Source organism: Limanda limanda, chromosome 12 (genome assembly GCF_963576545.1).
Source record: "Limanda limanda chromosome 12, fLimLim1.1, whole genome shotgun sequence".
Taxonomy (NCBI): Eukaryota; Metazoa; Chordata; class Actinopteri; order Pleuronectiformes; family Pleuronectidae; genus Limanda; species Limanda limanda.
This window is the reverse complement of record NC_083647.1, coordinates 1732877-1747574: the sequence shown is the minus strand read 5'-3', so window position 1 is coordinate 1747574 and position 14698 is coordinate 1732877. Positions and strand designations below refer to the sequence as shown.

At 47.3% G+C, this 14698-nt stretch overlaps 38 non-coding genes across 38 annotated transcripts; all 38 read right to left on the bottom strand.

Annotated features, from left to right (window-relative positions):
• Window positions 1-41: 41 nt before the first annotated feature.
• On the bottom strand, window positions 42-233 carry LOC133016162 (U2 spliceosomal RNA). Its single transcript, XR_009681560.1, has one exon. It is a non-coding gene; the product is annotated as a U2 spliceosomal RNA (small nuclear RNA).
• Window positions 234-413: 180 nt separating this feature from the next.
• Window positions 414-526, bottom strand: LOC133016648 (U5 spliceosomal RNA). The gene has a single exon (XR_009682011.1). It is a non-coding gene; the product is annotated as a U5 spliceosomal RNA (small nuclear RNA).
• A 298-nt stretch (window positions 527-824) lies between these two features.
• On the bottom strand, window positions 825-1016 carry LOC133017376 (U2 spliceosomal RNA). The gene has a single exon (XR_009682690.1). It is a non-coding gene; the product is annotated as a U2 spliceosomal RNA (small nuclear RNA).
• Window positions 1017-1197: 181 nt separating this feature from the next.
• On the bottom strand, window positions 1198-1309 carry LOC133016805 (U5 spliceosomal RNA). The gene has a single exon (XR_009682158.1). It is a non-coding gene; the product is annotated as a U5 spliceosomal RNA (small nuclear RNA).
• Window positions 1310-1607: 298 nt separating this feature from the next.
• LOC133017375 (U2 spliceosomal RNA) lies at window positions 1608-1799 on the bottom strand. Its single transcript, XR_009682689.1, has one exon. It is a non-coding gene; the product is annotated as a U2 spliceosomal RNA (small nuclear RNA).
• Window positions 1800-1979: 180 nt separating this feature from the next.
• LOC133016646 (U5 spliceosomal RNA) lies at window positions 1980-2092 on the bottom strand. The gene has a single exon (XR_009682009.1). It is a non-coding gene; the product is annotated as a U5 spliceosomal RNA (small nuclear RNA).
• A 298-nt stretch (window positions 2093-2390) lies between these two features.
• Window positions 2391-2582, bottom strand: LOC133016372 (U2 spliceosomal RNA). Its single transcript, XR_009681756.1, has one exon. It is a non-coding gene; the product is annotated as a U2 spliceosomal RNA (small nuclear RNA).
• Window positions 2583-2762: 180 nt separating this feature from the next.
• LOC133016645 (U5 spliceosomal RNA) lies at window positions 2763-2875 on the bottom strand. Its single transcript, XR_009682008.1, has one exon. It is a non-coding gene; the product is annotated as a U5 spliceosomal RNA (small nuclear RNA).
• Window positions 2876-3173: 298 nt separating this feature from the next.
• LOC133017373 (U2 spliceosomal RNA) lies at window positions 3174-3365 on the bottom strand. The gene has a single exon (XR_009682688.1). It is a non-coding gene; the product is annotated as a U2 spliceosomal RNA (small nuclear RNA).
• A 180-nt stretch (window positions 3366-3545) lies between these two features.
• LOC133016823 (U5 spliceosomal RNA) lies at window positions 3546-3658 on the bottom strand. The gene has a single exon (XR_009682176.1). It is a non-coding gene; the product is annotated as a U5 spliceosomal RNA (small nuclear RNA).
• Window positions 3659-3956: 298 nt separating this feature from the next.
• Window positions 3957-4148, bottom strand: LOC133016175 (U2 spliceosomal RNA). The gene has a single exon (XR_009681572.1). It is a non-coding gene; the product is annotated as a U2 spliceosomal RNA (small nuclear RNA).
• Window positions 4149-4328: 180 nt separating this feature from the next.
• Window positions 4329-4441, bottom strand: LOC133016644 (U5 spliceosomal RNA). The gene has a single exon (XR_009682007.1). It is a non-coding gene; the product is annotated as a U5 spliceosomal RNA (small nuclear RNA).
• A 298-nt stretch (window positions 4442-4739) lies between these two features.
• Window positions 4740-4931, bottom strand: LOC133016160 (U2 spliceosomal RNA). Its single transcript, XR_009681558.1, has one exon. It is a non-coding gene; the product is annotated as a U2 spliceosomal RNA (small nuclear RNA).
• A 180-nt stretch (window positions 4932-5111) lies between these two features.
• Window positions 5112-5224, bottom strand: LOC133016947 (U5 spliceosomal RNA). The gene has a single exon (XR_009682297.1). It is a non-coding gene; the product is annotated as a U5 spliceosomal RNA (small nuclear RNA).
• Window positions 5225-5522: 298 nt separating this feature from the next.
• Window positions 5523-5714, bottom strand: LOC133016199 (U2 spliceosomal RNA). Its single transcript, XR_009681593.1, has one exon. It is a non-coding gene; the product is annotated as a U2 spliceosomal RNA (small nuclear RNA).
• A 180-nt stretch (window positions 5715-5894) lies between these two features.
• On the bottom strand, window positions 5895-6007 carry LOC133016822 (U5 spliceosomal RNA). Its single transcript, XR_009682175.1, has one exon. It is a non-coding gene; the product is annotated as a U5 spliceosomal RNA (small nuclear RNA).
• A 298-nt stretch (window positions 6008-6305) lies between these two features.
• On the bottom strand, window positions 6306-6497 carry LOC133016174 (U2 spliceosomal RNA). Its single transcript, XR_009681571.1, has one exon. It is a non-coding gene; the product is annotated as a U2 spliceosomal RNA (small nuclear RNA).
• Window positions 6498-6677: 180 nt separating this feature from the next.
• On the bottom strand, window positions 6678-6790 carry LOC133016880 (U5 spliceosomal RNA). The gene has a single exon (XR_009682232.1). It is a non-coding gene; the product is annotated as a U5 spliceosomal RNA (small nuclear RNA).
• Window positions 6791-7088: 298 nt separating this feature from the next.
• Window positions 7089-7280, bottom strand: LOC133016344 (U2 spliceosomal RNA). The gene has a single exon (XR_009681729.1). It is a non-coding gene; the product is annotated as a U2 spliceosomal RNA (small nuclear RNA).
• Window positions 7281-7460: 180 nt separating this feature from the next.
• Window positions 7461-7573, bottom strand: LOC133016643 (U5 spliceosomal RNA). Its single transcript, XR_009682006.1, has one exon. It is a non-coding gene; the product is annotated as a U5 spliceosomal RNA (small nuclear RNA).
• A 298-nt stretch (window positions 7574-7871) lies between these two features.
• On the bottom strand, window positions 7872-8063 carry LOC133016381 (U2 spliceosomal RNA). Its single transcript, XR_009681764.1, has one exon. It is a non-coding gene; the product is annotated as a U2 spliceosomal RNA (small nuclear RNA).
• A 180-nt stretch (window positions 8064-8243) lies between these two features.
• Window positions 8244-8356, bottom strand: LOC133016821 (U5 spliceosomal RNA). Its single transcript, XR_009682174.1, has one exon. It is a non-coding gene; the product is annotated as a U5 spliceosomal RNA (small nuclear RNA).
• Window positions 8357-8654: 298 nt separating this feature from the next.
• Window positions 8655-8846, bottom strand: LOC133017455 (U2 spliceosomal RNA). The gene has a single exon (XR_009682765.1). It is a non-coding gene; the product is annotated as a U2 spliceosomal RNA (small nuclear RNA).
• A 180-nt stretch (window positions 8847-9026) lies between these two features.
• Window positions 9027-9139, bottom strand: LOC133016946 (U5 spliceosomal RNA). The gene has a single exon (XR_009682296.1). It is a non-coding gene; the product is annotated as a U5 spliceosomal RNA (small nuclear RNA).
• A 298-nt stretch (window positions 9140-9437) lies between these two features.
• On the bottom strand, window positions 9438-9629 carry LOC133016184 (U2 spliceosomal RNA). Its single transcript, XR_009681579.1, has one exon. It is a non-coding gene; the product is annotated as a U2 spliceosomal RNA (small nuclear RNA).
• Window positions 9630-9809: 180 nt separating this feature from the next.
• Window positions 9810-9922, bottom strand: LOC133016642 (U5 spliceosomal RNA). The gene has a single exon (XR_009682005.1). It is a non-coding gene; the product is annotated as a U5 spliceosomal RNA (small nuclear RNA).
• A 298-nt stretch (window positions 9923-10220) lies between these two features.
• LOC133016211 (U2 spliceosomal RNA) lies at window positions 10221-10412 on the bottom strand. The gene has a single exon (XR_009681605.1). It is a non-coding gene; the product is annotated as a U2 spliceosomal RNA (small nuclear RNA).
• Window positions 10413-10592: 180 nt separating this feature from the next.
• On the bottom strand, window positions 10593-10705 carry LOC133016797 (U5 spliceosomal RNA). Its single transcript, XR_009682151.1, has one exon. It is a non-coding gene; the product is annotated as a U5 spliceosomal RNA (small nuclear RNA).
• Window positions 10706-11003: 298 nt separating this feature from the next.
• On the bottom strand, window positions 11004-11195 carry LOC133016455 (U2 spliceosomal RNA). The gene has a single exon (XR_009681837.1). It is a non-coding gene; the product is annotated as a U2 spliceosomal RNA (small nuclear RNA).
• Window positions 11196-11375: 180 nt separating this feature from the next.
• Window positions 11376-11488, bottom strand: LOC133016875 (U5 spliceosomal RNA). The gene has a single exon (XR_009682227.1). It is a non-coding gene; the product is annotated as a U5 spliceosomal RNA (small nuclear RNA).
• Window positions 11489-11786: 298 nt separating this feature from the next.
• LOC133016457 (U2 spliceosomal RNA) lies at window positions 11787-11978 on the bottom strand. The gene has a single exon (XR_009681839.1). It is a non-coding gene; the product is annotated as a U2 spliceosomal RNA (small nuclear RNA).
• A 180-nt stretch (window positions 11979-12158) lies between these two features.
• LOC133016641 (U5 spliceosomal RNA) lies at window positions 12159-12271 on the bottom strand. Its single transcript, XR_009682004.1, has one exon. It is a non-coding gene; the product is annotated as a U5 spliceosomal RNA (small nuclear RNA).
• Window positions 12272-12569: 298 nt separating this feature from the next.
• On the bottom strand, window positions 12570-12761 carry LOC133017372 (U2 spliceosomal RNA). The gene has a single exon (XR_009682687.1). It is a non-coding gene; the product is annotated as a U2 spliceosomal RNA (small nuclear RNA).
• Window positions 12762-12941: 180 nt separating this feature from the next.
• Window positions 12942-13054, bottom strand: LOC133016640 (U5 spliceosomal RNA). Its single transcript, XR_009682003.1, has one exon. It is a non-coding gene; the product is annotated as a U5 spliceosomal RNA (small nuclear RNA).
• Window positions 13055-13352: 298 nt separating this feature from the next.
• On the bottom strand, window positions 13353-13544 carry LOC133017454 (U2 spliceosomal RNA). The gene has a single exon (XR_009682764.1). It is a non-coding gene; the product is annotated as a U2 spliceosomal RNA (small nuclear RNA).
• A 180-nt stretch (window positions 13545-13724) lies between these two features.
• On the bottom strand, window positions 13725-13837 carry LOC133016639 (U5 spliceosomal RNA). Its single transcript, XR_009682002.1, has one exon. It is a non-coding gene; the product is annotated as a U5 spliceosomal RNA (small nuclear RNA).
• Window positions 13838-14135: 298 nt separating this feature from the next.
• LOC133017371 (U2 spliceosomal RNA) lies at window positions 14136-14327 on the bottom strand. Its single transcript, XR_009682686.1, has one exon. It is a non-coding gene; the product is annotated as a U2 spliceosomal RNA (small nuclear RNA).
• A 180-nt stretch (window positions 14328-14507) lies between these two features.
• LOC133016792 (U5 spliceosomal RNA) lies at window positions 14508-14620 on the bottom strand. Its single transcript, XR_009682146.1, has one exon. It is a non-coding gene; the product is annotated as a U5 spliceosomal RNA (small nuclear RNA).
• Window positions 14621-14698: the final 78 nt, after the last annotated feature.

Below are 14698 nucleotides of genomic sequence, written 5' to 3'. Positions count from 1 at the left end.
TCCCAGCAGGTCTTGACTGTTTGCTTTTCTACAGGGAAAGAACAGAGTGCACCGTTCCCAGCGGCACTGCAATGCTAGGTCGATGCGTGGAGAGAAGGGAGCAAGCTCCACATTTCTGCTCCTCTTGCCAAAAATCTGCTTAATATGTAGTCCTCACATAGAGGACATATCAGATATTAAACTGATAAGAACAGATACTACACTTGATCTTAGCCAAAAGGCCGAGAAGCGATAATCCCCAAGTGTTGGATGTCCACGCCAGGCTCTTGGCACAAATCTCACTTGAGATGGTGCCACATTTGGAGGTGTGCATAACGATGGCTGCTGCTTATCACCTCCGCCCGAGCTCTCCTTTGTGGACGCTTGATTTCTGACCTAGACAGCTCCTTGTCTTTTCACAATTTCAAAAGGCTCAGCCATGAAGCAAAGCCTGCCAAAAATATATTCAACTCATGTTTGTTCCTCTCCACGGAAGTCTTTAGTAAAAGGCGAAAGACTTGTGCGTTATGAAGAGAAACCAGAGTCAGCATGGCCCTGTGTTGGAGAGCAGCGGTGGAGCCTCTCGGTCACATTCACCACCTTCACGGTAGGCCTTTTCTTTCCGCATGTCAGAGCCCAGTATGCAACATTCCCACCCCGCCCCCATCTGGCAACCAAAATTATGCACGTCTTTATTAGCTCCTGCCCTGACTACTGTGATTGGCTTTTAAGCCTGTTTAAGCGATAGATCCCTGAACCACTTACATTGGGTCCAAATAACTGACTCTGTTTTCTCACCAAGTCTCCCAGCAGGTCTTGAGTGTTTGCTTTTCTACAGGGTAAGAACAGAGTGCACCGTTCCCAGCGGCACTGCAATGCTAGGTCGATGCGTGGAGAGAAGGGAGCAAGCTCCACATTTCTGCTCCTCTTGCCAAAAATCTGCTTAATATGTAGTCCTCATATAGAGGACATATCAGATATTAAACTGATAAGAACAGATACTACACTTGATCTTAGCCAAAAGGCCGAGAAGCGATAATCCCCAAGTGTTGGATGTCCACGCCAGGCTCTTGGCACAAATCTCACTTGATATGGTGCCACATTTGGAGGTGTGCATAACGATGGCTGCTGCTTATCACCTCCGCCCGAGCTCTCCTTTGTGGACGCTTGATTTCTGACCTAGACAGCTCTTTGACTTTTCACAATTTCAAAAGGCTCAGCCATGAAGCAAAGCCTACCAAAAATATATTCAACTCATGTTTGTTCCTCTCCACGGAAGTCTTTAGTAAAAGGCGAAAGACTTGTGCGTTATGAAGAGAAACCAGAGTCAGCATGGCCCTGTGTTGGAGAGCAGCGGTGGAGACTCTCGGTCACATTCACCACCTTCACGGTAGGCCTTTTCTTTCCGCATGTCAGAGCCCAGTATGCAACATTCCCACCCCGCCCCCATCTGGCAACCAAAATTATACACGTCTTTATTAGCTCCTGCCCTGACTACTGTGATTGGCTTTTAAGCCTGTTTAAGCGATAGATCCCTGAACCACTTACATTGGGTCCAAATAGCTGACTCTGGTTTCTCACCAAGTCTACCAGCAGGTCTTGAGTGTTTGCTTTTCTACAGGGTAAGAACAGAGTGCACCGTTCCCAGCGGCACTGCAATGCTAGGTCGATGCGTGGAGAGAAGGGAGCAAGCTCCACATTTCTGCTCCTCTTGCCAAAAATCTGCTTAATATGTAGTCCTCATATAGAGGACATATCAGATATTAAACTGATAAGAACAGATACTACACTTGATCTTAGCCAAAAGGCCGAGAAGCGATAATCCCCAAGTGTTGGATGTCCACGCCAGGCTCTTGGCACAAATCTCACTTGAGATGGTGCCACATTTGGAGGTGTGCATAACGATGGCTGCTGCTTATCACCTCCGCCCGAGCTCTCCTTTGTGGACGCTTGATTTCTGACCTAGACAGCTCTTTGACTTTTCACAATTTCAAAAGGCTCAGCCATGAAGCAAAGCCTGCCAAAAATATATTCAACTCATGTTTGTTCCTCTCCACGGAAGTCTTTAGTAAAAGGCGAAAGACTTGTGCGTTATGAAGAGAAACCAGAGTCAGCATGGCCCTGTGTTGGAGAGCAGCGGTGGAGCCTCTCGGTCACATTCACCACCTTCACGGTAGGCCTTTTCTTTCCGCATGTCAGAGCCCAGTATGCAACATTCCCACCCCGCCCCCATCTGGCAACCAAAATTATACACGTCTTTATTAGCTCCTGCCCTGACTACTGTGATTGGCTTTTAAGCCTGTTTAAGCGATAGATCCCTGAACCACTTACATTGGGTCCAAATAGCTGACTCTGGTTTCTCAACAAGTCTCCCAGCAGGTCTTGACTGTTTGCTTTTCTACAGGGTAAGAACAGAGTGCACCGTTCCCAGCGGCACTGCAATGCTAGGTCGATGCGTGGAGAGAAGGGAGCAAGCTCCACATTTCTGCTCCTCTTGCCAAAAATCTGCTTAATATGTAGTCCTCACATAGAGGACATATCGGATATTAAACTGATAAGAACAGATACTACACTTGATCTTAGCCAAAAGGCCGAGAAGCGATAATCCCCAAGTGTTGGATGTCCACGCCAGGCTCTTGGCACAAATCTCACTTGAGATGGTGCCACATTTGGAGGTGTGCATAACGATGGCTGCTGCTTATCACCTCCGCCCGAGCTCTCCTTTGTGGACGCTTGATTTCTGACCTAGACAGCTCTTTGACTTTTCACAATTTCAAAAGGCTCAGCCATGAAGCAAAGCCTGCCAAAAATATATTCAACTCATGTTTGTTCCTCTCCACGGAAGTCTTTAGTAAAAGGCGAAAGACTTGTGCGTTATGAAGAGAAACCAGAGTCAGCATGGCCCTGTGTTGGAGAGCAGCGGTGGAGCCTCTCGGTCACATTCACCACCTTCACGGTAGGCCTTTTCTTTCCGCATGTCAGAGCCCAGTATGCAACATTCCCACCCCGCCCCCATCTGGCAACCAAAATTATACACGTCTTTATTAGCTCCTGCCCTGACTACTGTGATTGGCTTTTAAGCCTGTTTAAGCGATAGATCCCTGAACCACTTACATTGGGTCCAAATAACTGACTCTGGTTTCTCACCAAGTCTCCCAGCAGGTCTTGAGTGTTTGCTTTTCTACAGGGTAAGAACAGAGTGCACCGTTCCCAGCGGCACTGCAATGCTAGGTCGATGCGTGGAGAGAAGGGAGCAAGCTCCACATTTCTGCTCCTCTTGCCAAAAATCTGCTTAATATGTAGTCCTCATATAGAGGACATATCAGATATTAAACTGATAAGAACAGATACTACACTTGATCTTAGCCAAAAGGCCGAGAAGCGATAATCCCCAAGTGTTGGATGTCCACGCCAGGCTCTTGGCACAAATCTCACTTGATATGGTGCCACATTTGGAGGTGTGCATAACGATGGCTGCTGCTTATCACCTCCGCCCGAGCTCTCCTTTGTGGACGCTTGATTTCTGACCTAGACAGCTCTTTGACTTTTCACAATTTCAAAAGGCTCAGCCATGAAGCAAAGCCTGCCAAAAATATATTCAACTCATGTTTGTTCCTCTCCACGGAAGTCTTTAGTAAAAGGCGAAAGACTTGTGCGTTATGAAGAGAAACCAGAGTCGGAATGGCCCTGTGTTGGAGAGCAGCGGTGGAGCCTCTCGGTCACATTCACCACCTTCACGGTAGGCCTTTTCTTTCCGCATGTCAGAGCCCAGTATGCAACATTCCCACCCCGCCCCCATCTGGCAACCAAAATTATACACGTCTTTATTAGCTCCTGCCCTGACTACTGTGATTGGCTTTTAAGCCTGTTTAAGCGATAGATCCCTGAACCACTTACATTGGGTCCAAATAGCTGACTCTGGTTTCTCACCAAGTCTCCCAGCAGGTCTTGAGTGTTTGCTTTTCTACAGGGTAAGAACAGAGTGCACCGTTCCCAGCGGCACTGCAATGCTAGGTCGATGCGTGGAGAGAAGGGAGCAAGCTCCACATTTCTGCTCCTCTTGCCAAAAATCTGCTTAATATGTAGTCCTCATATAGAGGACATATCAGATATTACACTGATAAGAACAGATACTACACTTGATCTTAGCCAAAAGGCCGAGAAGCGATAATCCCCAAGTGTTGGATGTCCACGCCAGGCTCTTGGCACAAATCTCACTTGAGATGGTGCCACATTTGGAGGTGTGCATAACGATGGCTGCTGCTTATCACCTCCGCCCGAGCTCTCCTTTGTGGACGCTTGATTTCTGACCTAGACAGCTCTTTGACTTTTCACAATTTCAAAAGGCTCAGCCATGAAGCAAAGCCTGCCAAAAATATATTCAACTCATGTTTGTTCCTCTCCACGGAAGTCTTTAGTAAAAGGCGAAAGACTTGTGCGTTATGAAGAGAAACCAGAGTCAGCATGGCCCTGTGTTGGAGAGCAGCGGTGGAGACTCTCGGTCACATTCACCACCTTCACGGTAGGCCTTTTCTTTCCGCATGTCAGAGCCCAGTATGCAACATTCCCACCCCGCCCCCATCTGGCAACCAAAATTATACACGTCTTTATTAGCTCCTGCCCTGACTACTGTGATTGGCTTTTAAGCCTGTTTAAGCGATAGATCCCTGAACCACTTACATTGGGTCCAAATAACTGACTCTGGTTTCTCACCAAGTCTCCCAGCAGGTCTTGAGTGTTTGCTTTTCTACAGGGTAAGAACAGAGTGCACCGTTCCCAGCAGCACTGCAATGCTAGGTCGATGCGTGGAGAGAAGGGAGCAAGCTCCACATTTCTGCTCCTCTTGCCAAAAATCTGCTTAATATGTAGTCCTCATATAGAGGACATATCAGATATTAAACTGATAAGAACAGATACTACACTTGATCTTAGCCAAAAGGCCGAGAAGCGATAATCCCCAATTGTTGGATGTCCACGCCTGGCTCTTGGCACAAATCTCACTTGATATGGTGCCACATTTGGAGGTGTGCATAACGATGGCTGCTGCTTATCACCTCCGCCCGAGCTCTCCTTTGTGGACGCTTGATTTCTGACCTAGACAGCTCTTTGACTTTTCACAATTTCAAAAGGCTCAGCCATGAAGCAAAGCCTGCCAAAAATATATTCAACTCATGTTTGTTCCTCTCCACGGAAGTCTTTAGTAAAAGGCGAAAGATTTGTGCGTTATGAAGAGAAACCAGAGTCAGCATGGCCCTGTGTTGGAGAACAGCGGTGGAGACTCTCGGTCACATTCACCACCTTCACGGTAGGCCTTTTCTTTCCGCATGTCAGAGCCCAGTATGCAACATTCCCACCCCGCCCCCATTTGGCAACCAAAATTATACACGTCTTTATTAGCTCCTGCCCTGACTACTGTGATTGGCTTTTAAGCCTGTTTAAGCGATAGATCCCTGAACCACTTACATTGGGTCCAAATAGCTGACTCTGGTTTCTCACCAAGTTTCCCAGCAGGTCTTGAGTGTTTGCTTTTCTACAGGGTAAGAACAGAGTGCACCGTTCCCAGCGGCACTGCAAAGCTAGGTCGATGCGTGGAGAGAAGGGAGCAAGCTCCACATTTCTGCTCCTCTTGCCAAAAATCTGCTTAATATGTAGTCCTCATATAGAGGACATATCAGATATTAAACTGATAAGAACAGATACTACACTTGATCTTAGCCAAAAGGCCGAGAAGCAATAATCCCCAACTGTTGGATGTCCATGCCAGGCTCTTGGCACAAATCTCACTTGATATGGTGCCACATTTGGAGGTGTGCATAACGATGGCTGCTGCTTATCACCTCCGCCCGAGCTCTCCTTTGTGGACGCTTGATTTCTGACCTAGACAGCTCTTTGACTTTTCACAATTTCAAAAGGCTCAGCCATGAAGCAAAGCCTGCCAAAAATATATTCAACTCATGTTTGTTCCTCTCCACGGAAGTCTTTAGTAAAAGGCGAAAGACTTGTGCGTTATGAAGAGAAACCAGAGTCGGCATGGCCCTGTGTTGGAGAGCAGCGGTGGAGCCTCTCGGTCACATTCACCACCTTCACGGTAGGCCTTTTCTTTCCGCATGTCAGAGCCCAGTATGCAACATTCCCACCCCGCCCCCATCTGGCAACCAAAATTATACACGTCTTTATTAGCTCCTGCCCTGACTACTGTGATTGGCTTTTAAGCCTGTTTAAGCGATAGATCCCTGAACCACTTACATCGGGTCCAAATAGCTGACTCTGGTTTCTCACCAAGTCTCCCAGCAGGTCTTGAGTGTTTGCTTTTCTACAGGGTAAGAACAGAGTGCACCGTTCCCAGCGGCACTGCAATGCTAGGTCGATGCGTGGAGAGAAGGGAGCAAGCTCCACATTTCTGCTCCTCTTGCCAAAAATCTGCTTAATATGTAGTCCTCATATAGAGGACATATCAGATATTACACTGATAAGAACAGATACTACACTTGATCTTAGCCAAAAGGCCGAGAAGCGATAATCCCCAAGTGTTGGATGTCCACGCCAGGCTCTTGGCACAAATCTCACTTGAGATGGTGCCACATTTGGAGGTGTGCATAACGATGGCTGCTGCTTATCACCTCCGCCCGAGCTCTCCTTTGTGGACGCTTGATTTCTGACCTAGACAGCTCTTTGACTTTTCACAATTTCAAAAGGCTCAGCCATGAAGCAAAGCCTGCCAAAAATATATTCAACTCATGTTTGTTCCTCTCCACGGAAGTCTTTAGTAAAAGGCGAAAGACTTGTGCGTTATGAAGAGAAACAAGAGTCAGCATGGCCCTGTGTTGGAGAGCAGCGGTGGAGACTCTCGGTCACATTCACCACCTTCACGGTAGGCCTTTTCTTTCCGCATGTCAGAGCCCAGTATGCAACATTCCCACCCCGCCCCCATCTGGCAACCAAAATTATACACGTCTTTATTAGCTCCTGCCCTGACTACTGTGATTGGCTTTTAAGCCTGTTTAAGCGATAGATCCCTGAACCACTTACATTGGGTCCAAATAGCTGACTCTGGTTTCTCACCAAGTCTCCCAGCAGGTCTTGAGTGTTTGCTTTTCTACAGGGTAAGAACAGAGTGCACCGTTCCCAGCAGCACTGCAATGCTAGGTCGATGCGTGGAGAGAAGGGAGCAAGCTCCACATTTCTGCTCCTCTTGCCAAAAATCTGCTTAATATGTAGTCCTCATATAGAGGACATATCAGATATTAAATTGATAAGAACAGATACTACACTTGATCTTAGCCAAAAGGCCGAGAAGCGATAATCCCCAAGTGTTGGATATCCACGCTAGGCTCTTGGCACAAATCTCACTTGATATGGTGCCACATTTGGAGGTGTGCATAACGATGGCTGCTGCTTATCACCTCCGCCCGAGCTCTCCTTTGTGGACGCTTGATTTCTGACCTAGACAGCTCTTTGACTTTTCACAATTTCAAAAGGCTCAGCCATGAAGCAAAGCCTGCCAAAAATATATTCAACTCATGTTTGTTCCTCTCCACGGAAGTCTTTAGTAAAAGGCGAAAGACTTGTGCGTTATGAAGAGAAACCAGAGTCAGCATGGCCCTGTGTTGGAGAGCAGCGGTGGAGCCTCTCGGTCACATTCACCACCTTTACGGTAGGCCTTTTCTTTCCGCATGTCAGAGCCCAGTATGCAACATTCCCACCCCGCCCCCATTTGGCAACCAAAATTATACACGTCTTTATTAGCTCCTGCCCTGACTACTGTGATTGGCTTTTAAGCCTGTTTAAGCGATAGATCCCTGAACCACTTACATTGGGTCCAAATAGCTGACTCTGGTTTCTCAACAAGTCTCCCAGCAGGTCTTGACTGTTTGCTTTTCTACAGGGTAAGAACAGAGTGCACCGTTCCCAGCGGCACTGCAATGCTAGGTCGATGCGTGGAGAGAAGGTAGCAAGCTCCACATTTCTGCTCCTCTTGCCAAAAATCTGCTTAATATGTAGTCCTCACATAGAGGACATATCAGATATTAAACTGATAAGAACAGATACTACACTTGATCATAGCCAAAAGGCCGAGAAGCGATAATCCCCAAGTGTTGGATGTCCACGCCAGGCTCTTGGCACAAATCTCACTTGAGATGGTGCCACATTTGGAGGTGTGCATAACGATGGCTGCTGCTTATCACCTCCGCCCGAGCTCTCCTTTGTGGACGCTTGATTTCTGACCTAGACAGCTCTTTGACTTTTCACAATTTCAAAAGGCTCAGCCATGAAGCAAAGCCTGCCAAAAATATATTCAACTCATGTTTGTTCCTCTCCACGGAAGTCTTTAGTAAAAGGCGAAAGACTTGTGCGTTATGAAGAGAAACCAGAGTCGGAATGGCCCTGTGTTGGAGAGCAGCGGTGGAGCCTCTCGGTCACATTCACCACCTTCACGGTAGGCCTTTTCTTTCCGCATGTCAGAGCCCAGTATGCAACATTCCCACCCCGCCCCCATCTGGCAACCAAAATTATACACGTCTTTATTAGCTCCTGCCCTGACTACTGTGATTGGCTTTTAAGCCTGTTTAAGCGATAGATCCCTGAACCACTTACATTGGGTCCAAATAACTGACTCTGGTTTCTCACCAAGTCTCCCAGCAGGTCTTGAGTGTTTGCTTTTCTACAGGGTAAGAACAGAGTGCACCGTTCCCAGCAGCACTGCAATGCTAGGTCGATGCGTGGAGAGAAGGGAGCAAGCTCCACATTTCTGCTCCTCTTGCCAAAAATCTGCTTAATATGTAGTCCTCATATAGAGGACATATCAGATATTAAACTGATAAGAACAGATACTACACTTGATCTTAGCCAAAAGGCCGAGAAGCGATAATCCCCAATTGTTGGATGTCCACGCCTGGCTCTTGGCACAAATCTCACTTGATATGGTGCCACATTTGGAGGTGTGCATAACGATGGCTGCTGCTTATCACCTCCGCCCGAGCTCTCCTTTGTGGACGCTTGATTTCTGACCTAGACAGCTCTTTGACTTTTCACAATTTCAAAAGGCTCAGCCATGAAGCAAAGCCTGCCAAAAATATATTCAACTCATGTTTGTTCCTCTCCACGGAAGTCTTTAGTAAAAGGCGAAAGATTTGTGCGTTATGAAGAGAAACCAGAGTCAGCATGGCCCTGTGTTGGAGAACAGCGGTGGAGACTCTCGGTCACATTCACCACCTTCACGGTAGGCCTTTTCTTTCCGCATGTCAGAGCCCAGTATGCAACATTCCCACCCCGCCCCCATTTGGCAACCAAAATTATACACGTCTTTATTAGCTCCTGCCCTGACTACTGTGATTGGCTTTTAAGCCTGTTTAAGCGATAGATCCCTGAACCACTTACATTGGGTCCAAATAGCTGACTCTGGTTTCTCACCAATTTTCCCAGCAGGTCTTGAGTGTTTGCTTTTCTACAGGGTAAGAACAGAGTGCACCGTTCCCAGCGGCACTGCAAAGCTAGGTCGATGCGTGGAGAGAAGGGAGCAAGCTCCACATTTCTGCTCCTCTTGCCAAAAATCTGCTTAATATGTAGTCCTCATATAGAGGACATATCAGATATTAAACTGATAAGAACAGATACTACACTTGATCTTAGCCAAAAGGCCGAGAAGCGATAATCCCCAAGTGTTGGATGTCCACGACAGGCTCTTGGCACAAATCTCACTTGATATGGTGCCACATTTGGAGGTGTGCATAACGATGGCTGCTGCTTATCACCTCCGCCCGAGCTCTCCTTTGTGGACGCTTGATTTCTGACCTAGACAGCTCTTTGACTTTTCACAATTTCAAAAGGCTCAGCCATGAAGCAAAGCCTGCCAAAAATATATTCAACTCATGTTTGTTCCTCTCCACGGAAGTCTTTAGTAAAAGGCGAAAGACTTGTGCGTTATGAAGAGAAACCAGAGTCAGCATGGCCCTGTGTTGGAGAGCAGCGGTGGAGACTCTCGGTCACATTCACCACCTTCACGGTAGGCCTTTTCTTTCCGCATGTCAGAGCCCAGTATGCAACATTCCCACCCCGCCCCCATTTGGCAACCAAAATTATACACGTCTTTATTAGCTGCTGCCCTGACTACTGTGATTGGCTTTTAAGCCTGTTTAAGCGATAGATCCCTGAACCACTTACATTGGGTCCAAATAGCTGACTCTGGTTTCTCACCAAGTCTACCAGCAGGTCTTGAGTGTTTGCTTTTCTACAGGGTAAGAACAGAGTGCACCGTTCCCAGCGGCACTGCAATGCTAGGTCGATGCGTGGAGAGAAGGGAGCAAGCTCCACATTTCTGCTCCTCTTGCCAAAAATCTGCTTAATATGTAGTCCTCATATAGAGGACATATCAGATATTAAACTGATAAGAACAGATACTACACTTGATCTGAGCCAAAAGGCCGAGAAGCGATAATCCCCAAGTGTTGGATGTCCACGCCAGGCTCTTGGCACAAATCTCACTTTATATGGTGCCACATTTGGAGGTGTGCATAACGATGGCTGCTGCTTATCACCTCCGCCCGAGCTCTCCTTTGTGGACGCTTGATTTCTGACCTAGACAGCTCTTTGACTTTTCACAATTTCAAAAGGCTCAGCCATGAAGCAAAGCCTGCCAAAAATATATTCAACTCATGTTTGTTCCTCTCCACGGAAGTCTTTAGTAAAAGGCGAAAGACTTGTGCGTTATGAAGAGAAACCAGAGTGAGCATGGCCCTGTGTTGGAGAGCAGCGGTGGAGCCTCTCGGTCACATTCACCACCTTCACGGTAGGCCTTTTCTTTCCGCATGTCAGAGCCCAGTATGCAACATTCCCACCCCGCCCCCATCTGGCAACCAAAATTATACACGTCTTTATTAGCTCCTGCCCTGACTACTGTGATTGGCTTTTAAGCCTGTTTAAGCGATAGATCCCTGAACCACTTACATTGAGTCCAAATAGCTGACTCTGGTTTCTCACCAAGTCTCCCAGCAGGTCTTGAGTGTTTGCTTTTCTAAAGGGTAAGAACAGAGTGCACCGTTCCCGGAGGCACTGCAATGCTAGGTCGATGCGTGGAGAGAAGGGAGCAAGGTCCACATTTCTGCTCCTCTTGCCAAAAATCTGCGTAATATGTAGTCCTCATATAGAGGACATATCAGATATTAAACTGATAAGAACAGATACTACACTTGATCTTAGCCAAAAGGCCGAGAAGCAATAATCCCCAACAGTTGGATGTCCATGCCAGGCTCTTGGCACAAATCTCACTTGATATGGTGCCACATTTGGAGGTGTGCATAACGATGGCTGCTGCTTATCACCTCCGCCCGAGCTCTCCTTTGTGGACGCTTGATTTCTGACCTAGACAGCTCTTTGACTTTTCACAATTTCAAAAGGCTCAGCCATGAAGCAAAGCCTGCCAAAAATATATTCAACTCATGGTTGTTCCTCTCCACGGAAGTCTTTAGTAAAAGGCGAAAGACTTGTGCATTATGAAGAGAAACCAGAGTCGGCATGGCCCTGTGTTGGAGAGCAGCGGTGGAGCCTCTCGGTCACATTCACCACCTTCACGGTAGGCCTTTTCTTTCCGCATGTCAGAGCCCAGTATGCAACATTCCCACCCCGCCCCCATCTGGCAACCAAAATTATACACGTCTTTATTAGCTCCTGCCCTGACTACTGTGATTGGCTTTTAAGCCTGTTTAAGCGATAGATCCCTGAACAACTTACATTGGGTCCAAATAGCTGACTCTGGTTTCTCACCAAGTCTCCCAGCAGGTCTTGAGTGTTTGCTTTTCTAAAGGGTAAGAACAGAGTGCACCGTTCCCGGAGGCACTGCAATGCTTGGTCGATGCGTGGAGAGAAGGGAGCAAGGTCCACATTTCTGCTCCTCTTGCCAAAAATCTGCTTAATATGTAGTCCTCATATAGAGGACATATCAGATATTAAACTGATAAGAACAGATACTACACTTGATCTTAGCCAAAAGGCCGAGAAGCAATAATCCCCAACTGTTGGATGTCCATGCCAGGCTCTTGGCACAAATCTCACTTGATATGGTGCCACATTTGGAGGTGTGCATAACGATGGCTGCTGCTTATCACCTCCGCCCGAGCTCTCCTTTGTGGACGCTTGATTTCTGACCTAGACAGCTCTTTGACTTTTCACAATTTCAAAAGGCTCAGCCATGAAGCAAAGCCTGCCAAAAATATATTCAACTCATGTTTGTTCCTCTCCACGGAAGTCTTTAGTAAAAGGCGAAAGACTTGTGCGTTATGAAGAGAAACCAGAGTCAGCATGGCCCTGTGTTGGAGAGCAGCGGTGGAGCCTCTCGGTCACATTCACCACCTTCACGTTAGGCCTTTTCTTTCCGCATGTCAGAGCCCAGTATGCAACATTCCCACCCCGCCCCCATCTGGCAACCAAAATTATACACGTCTTTATTAGCTCCTGCCCTGACTACTGTGATTGGCTTTTAAGCCTGTTTAAGCGATAGATCCCTGAACCACTTACATTGAGTCCAAATAGCTGACTCTGGTTTCTCACCAAGTCTCCCAGCAGGTCTTGAGTGTTTGCTTTTCTACAGGGTAAGAACAGAGTGCACCGTTCCCAGCGGCACTGCAATGCTAGGTCGATGCGTGGAGAGAAGGGAGCAAGCTCCACATTTCTGCTCCTCTTGCCAAAAATCTGCTTAATATGTAGTCCTCATATAGAGGACATATCAGATATTAAACTGATAAGAACAGATACTACACTTGATCTTAGCCAAAAGGCCGAGAAGCGATAATCCCCAAGTGTTGGATGTCCACGCCAGGCTCTTGGCACAAATCTCACTTGATATGGTGCCACATTTGGAGGTGTGCATAACGATGGCTGCTGCTTATCACCTCCGCCCGAGCTCTCCTTTGTGGACGCTTGATTTCTGACCTAGACAGCTCTTTGACTTTTCACAACTTCAAAAGGCTCAGCCATGAAGCAAAGCCTGCCAAAAATATATTCAACTCATGTTTGTTCCTCTCCACGGAAGTCTTTAGTAAAAGGCGAAAGACTTGTGCGTTATGAAGAGAAACCAGAGTCAGCATGGCCCTGTGTTGGAGAGCAGCGGTGGAGCCTCTCGGTCACATTCACCACCTTTACGGTAGGCCTTTTCTTTCCGCATGTCAGAGCCCAGTATGCAACATTCCCACCCCGCCCCCATTTGGCAACCAAAATTATACACGTCTTTATTAGCTCCTGCCCTGACTACTGTGATTGGCTTTTAAGCCTGTTTAAGCGATAGATCCCTGAACCACTTACATTGGGTCCAAATAGCTGACTCTGGTTTCTCACCAAGTCTCCCAGCAGGTCTTGAGTGTTTGCTTTTCTACAGGGTAAGAACAGAGTGCACCGTTCCCAGCAGCACTGCAATGCTAGGTCGATGCGTGGAGAGAAGGGAGCAAGCTCCACATTTCTGCTCCTCTTGCCAAAAATCTGCTTAATATGTAGTCCTCATATAGAGGACATATCAGATATTAAACTGATAAGAACAGATACTACACTTGATCTTAGCCAAAAGGCCGAGAAGCGATAATCCCCAAGTGTTGGATGTCCACCCCAGGCTCTTGGCACAAATCTCACTTGATATGGTGCCACATTTGGAGGTGTGCATAACGATGGCTGCTGCTTATCACCTCCGCCCGAGCTCTCCTTTGTGGACGCTTGATTTCTGACCTAGACAGCTCTTTGACTTTTCACAATTTCAAAAGGCTCAGCCATGAAGCAAAGCCTGCCAAAAATATATTCAACTCATGTTTGTTCCTCTCCACGGAAGTCTTTAGTAAAAGGCGAAAGACTTGTGCGTTATGAAGAGAAACCAGAGTCAGCATGGCCCTGTGTTGGAGAGCAGCGGTGGAGGCTCTCGGTCACATTCACCACCTTCACGGTAGGCCTTTTCTTTCCGCATGTCAGAGCCCAGTATGCAACATTCCCACCCCGCCCCCATCTGGCAACCAAAATTATACACGTCTTTATTAGCTCCTGCCCTGACTACTGTGATTGGCTTTTAAGCCTGTTTAAGCGATAGATCCCTGAACCACTTACATTGGGTCCAAATAGCTGACTCTGGTTTCTCACCAAGTCTACCAGCAGGTCTTGAGTGTTTGCTTTTCTACAGGGTAAGAACAGAGTGCACCGTTCCCAGCGGCACTGCAATGCTAGGTCGATGCGTGGAGAGAAGGGAGCAAGCTCCACATTTCTGCTCCTCTTGCCAAAAATCTGCTTAATATGTAGTCCTCATATAGAGGACATATCAGATATTAAACTGATAAGAACAGATACTACACTTGATCTTAGCCAAAAGGCCGAGAAGCGATAATCCCCAAGTGTTGGATGTCCACGCCAGGCTCTTGGCACAAATCTCACTTGATATGGTGCCACATTTGGAGGTGTGCATAACGATGGCTGCTGCTTATCACCTCCGCCCGAGCTCTCCTTTGTGGACGCTTGATTTCTGACCTAGACAGCTCTTTGACTTTTCACAATTTCAAAAGGATCAGCCATGAAGCAAAGCCTGCCAAAAATATATTCAACTCATGTTTGTTCCTCTCCACGGAAGTCTTTAGTAAAAGGCGAAAGACTTGTGCGTTATGAAGAGAAACCAGAGTCAGCATGGACCTGTGTTGGAGAGCAGCGGTGGAGCCTCTCGGTCACGTTCACCACCTTCACGGTAGGCCTTTTCTTTCCG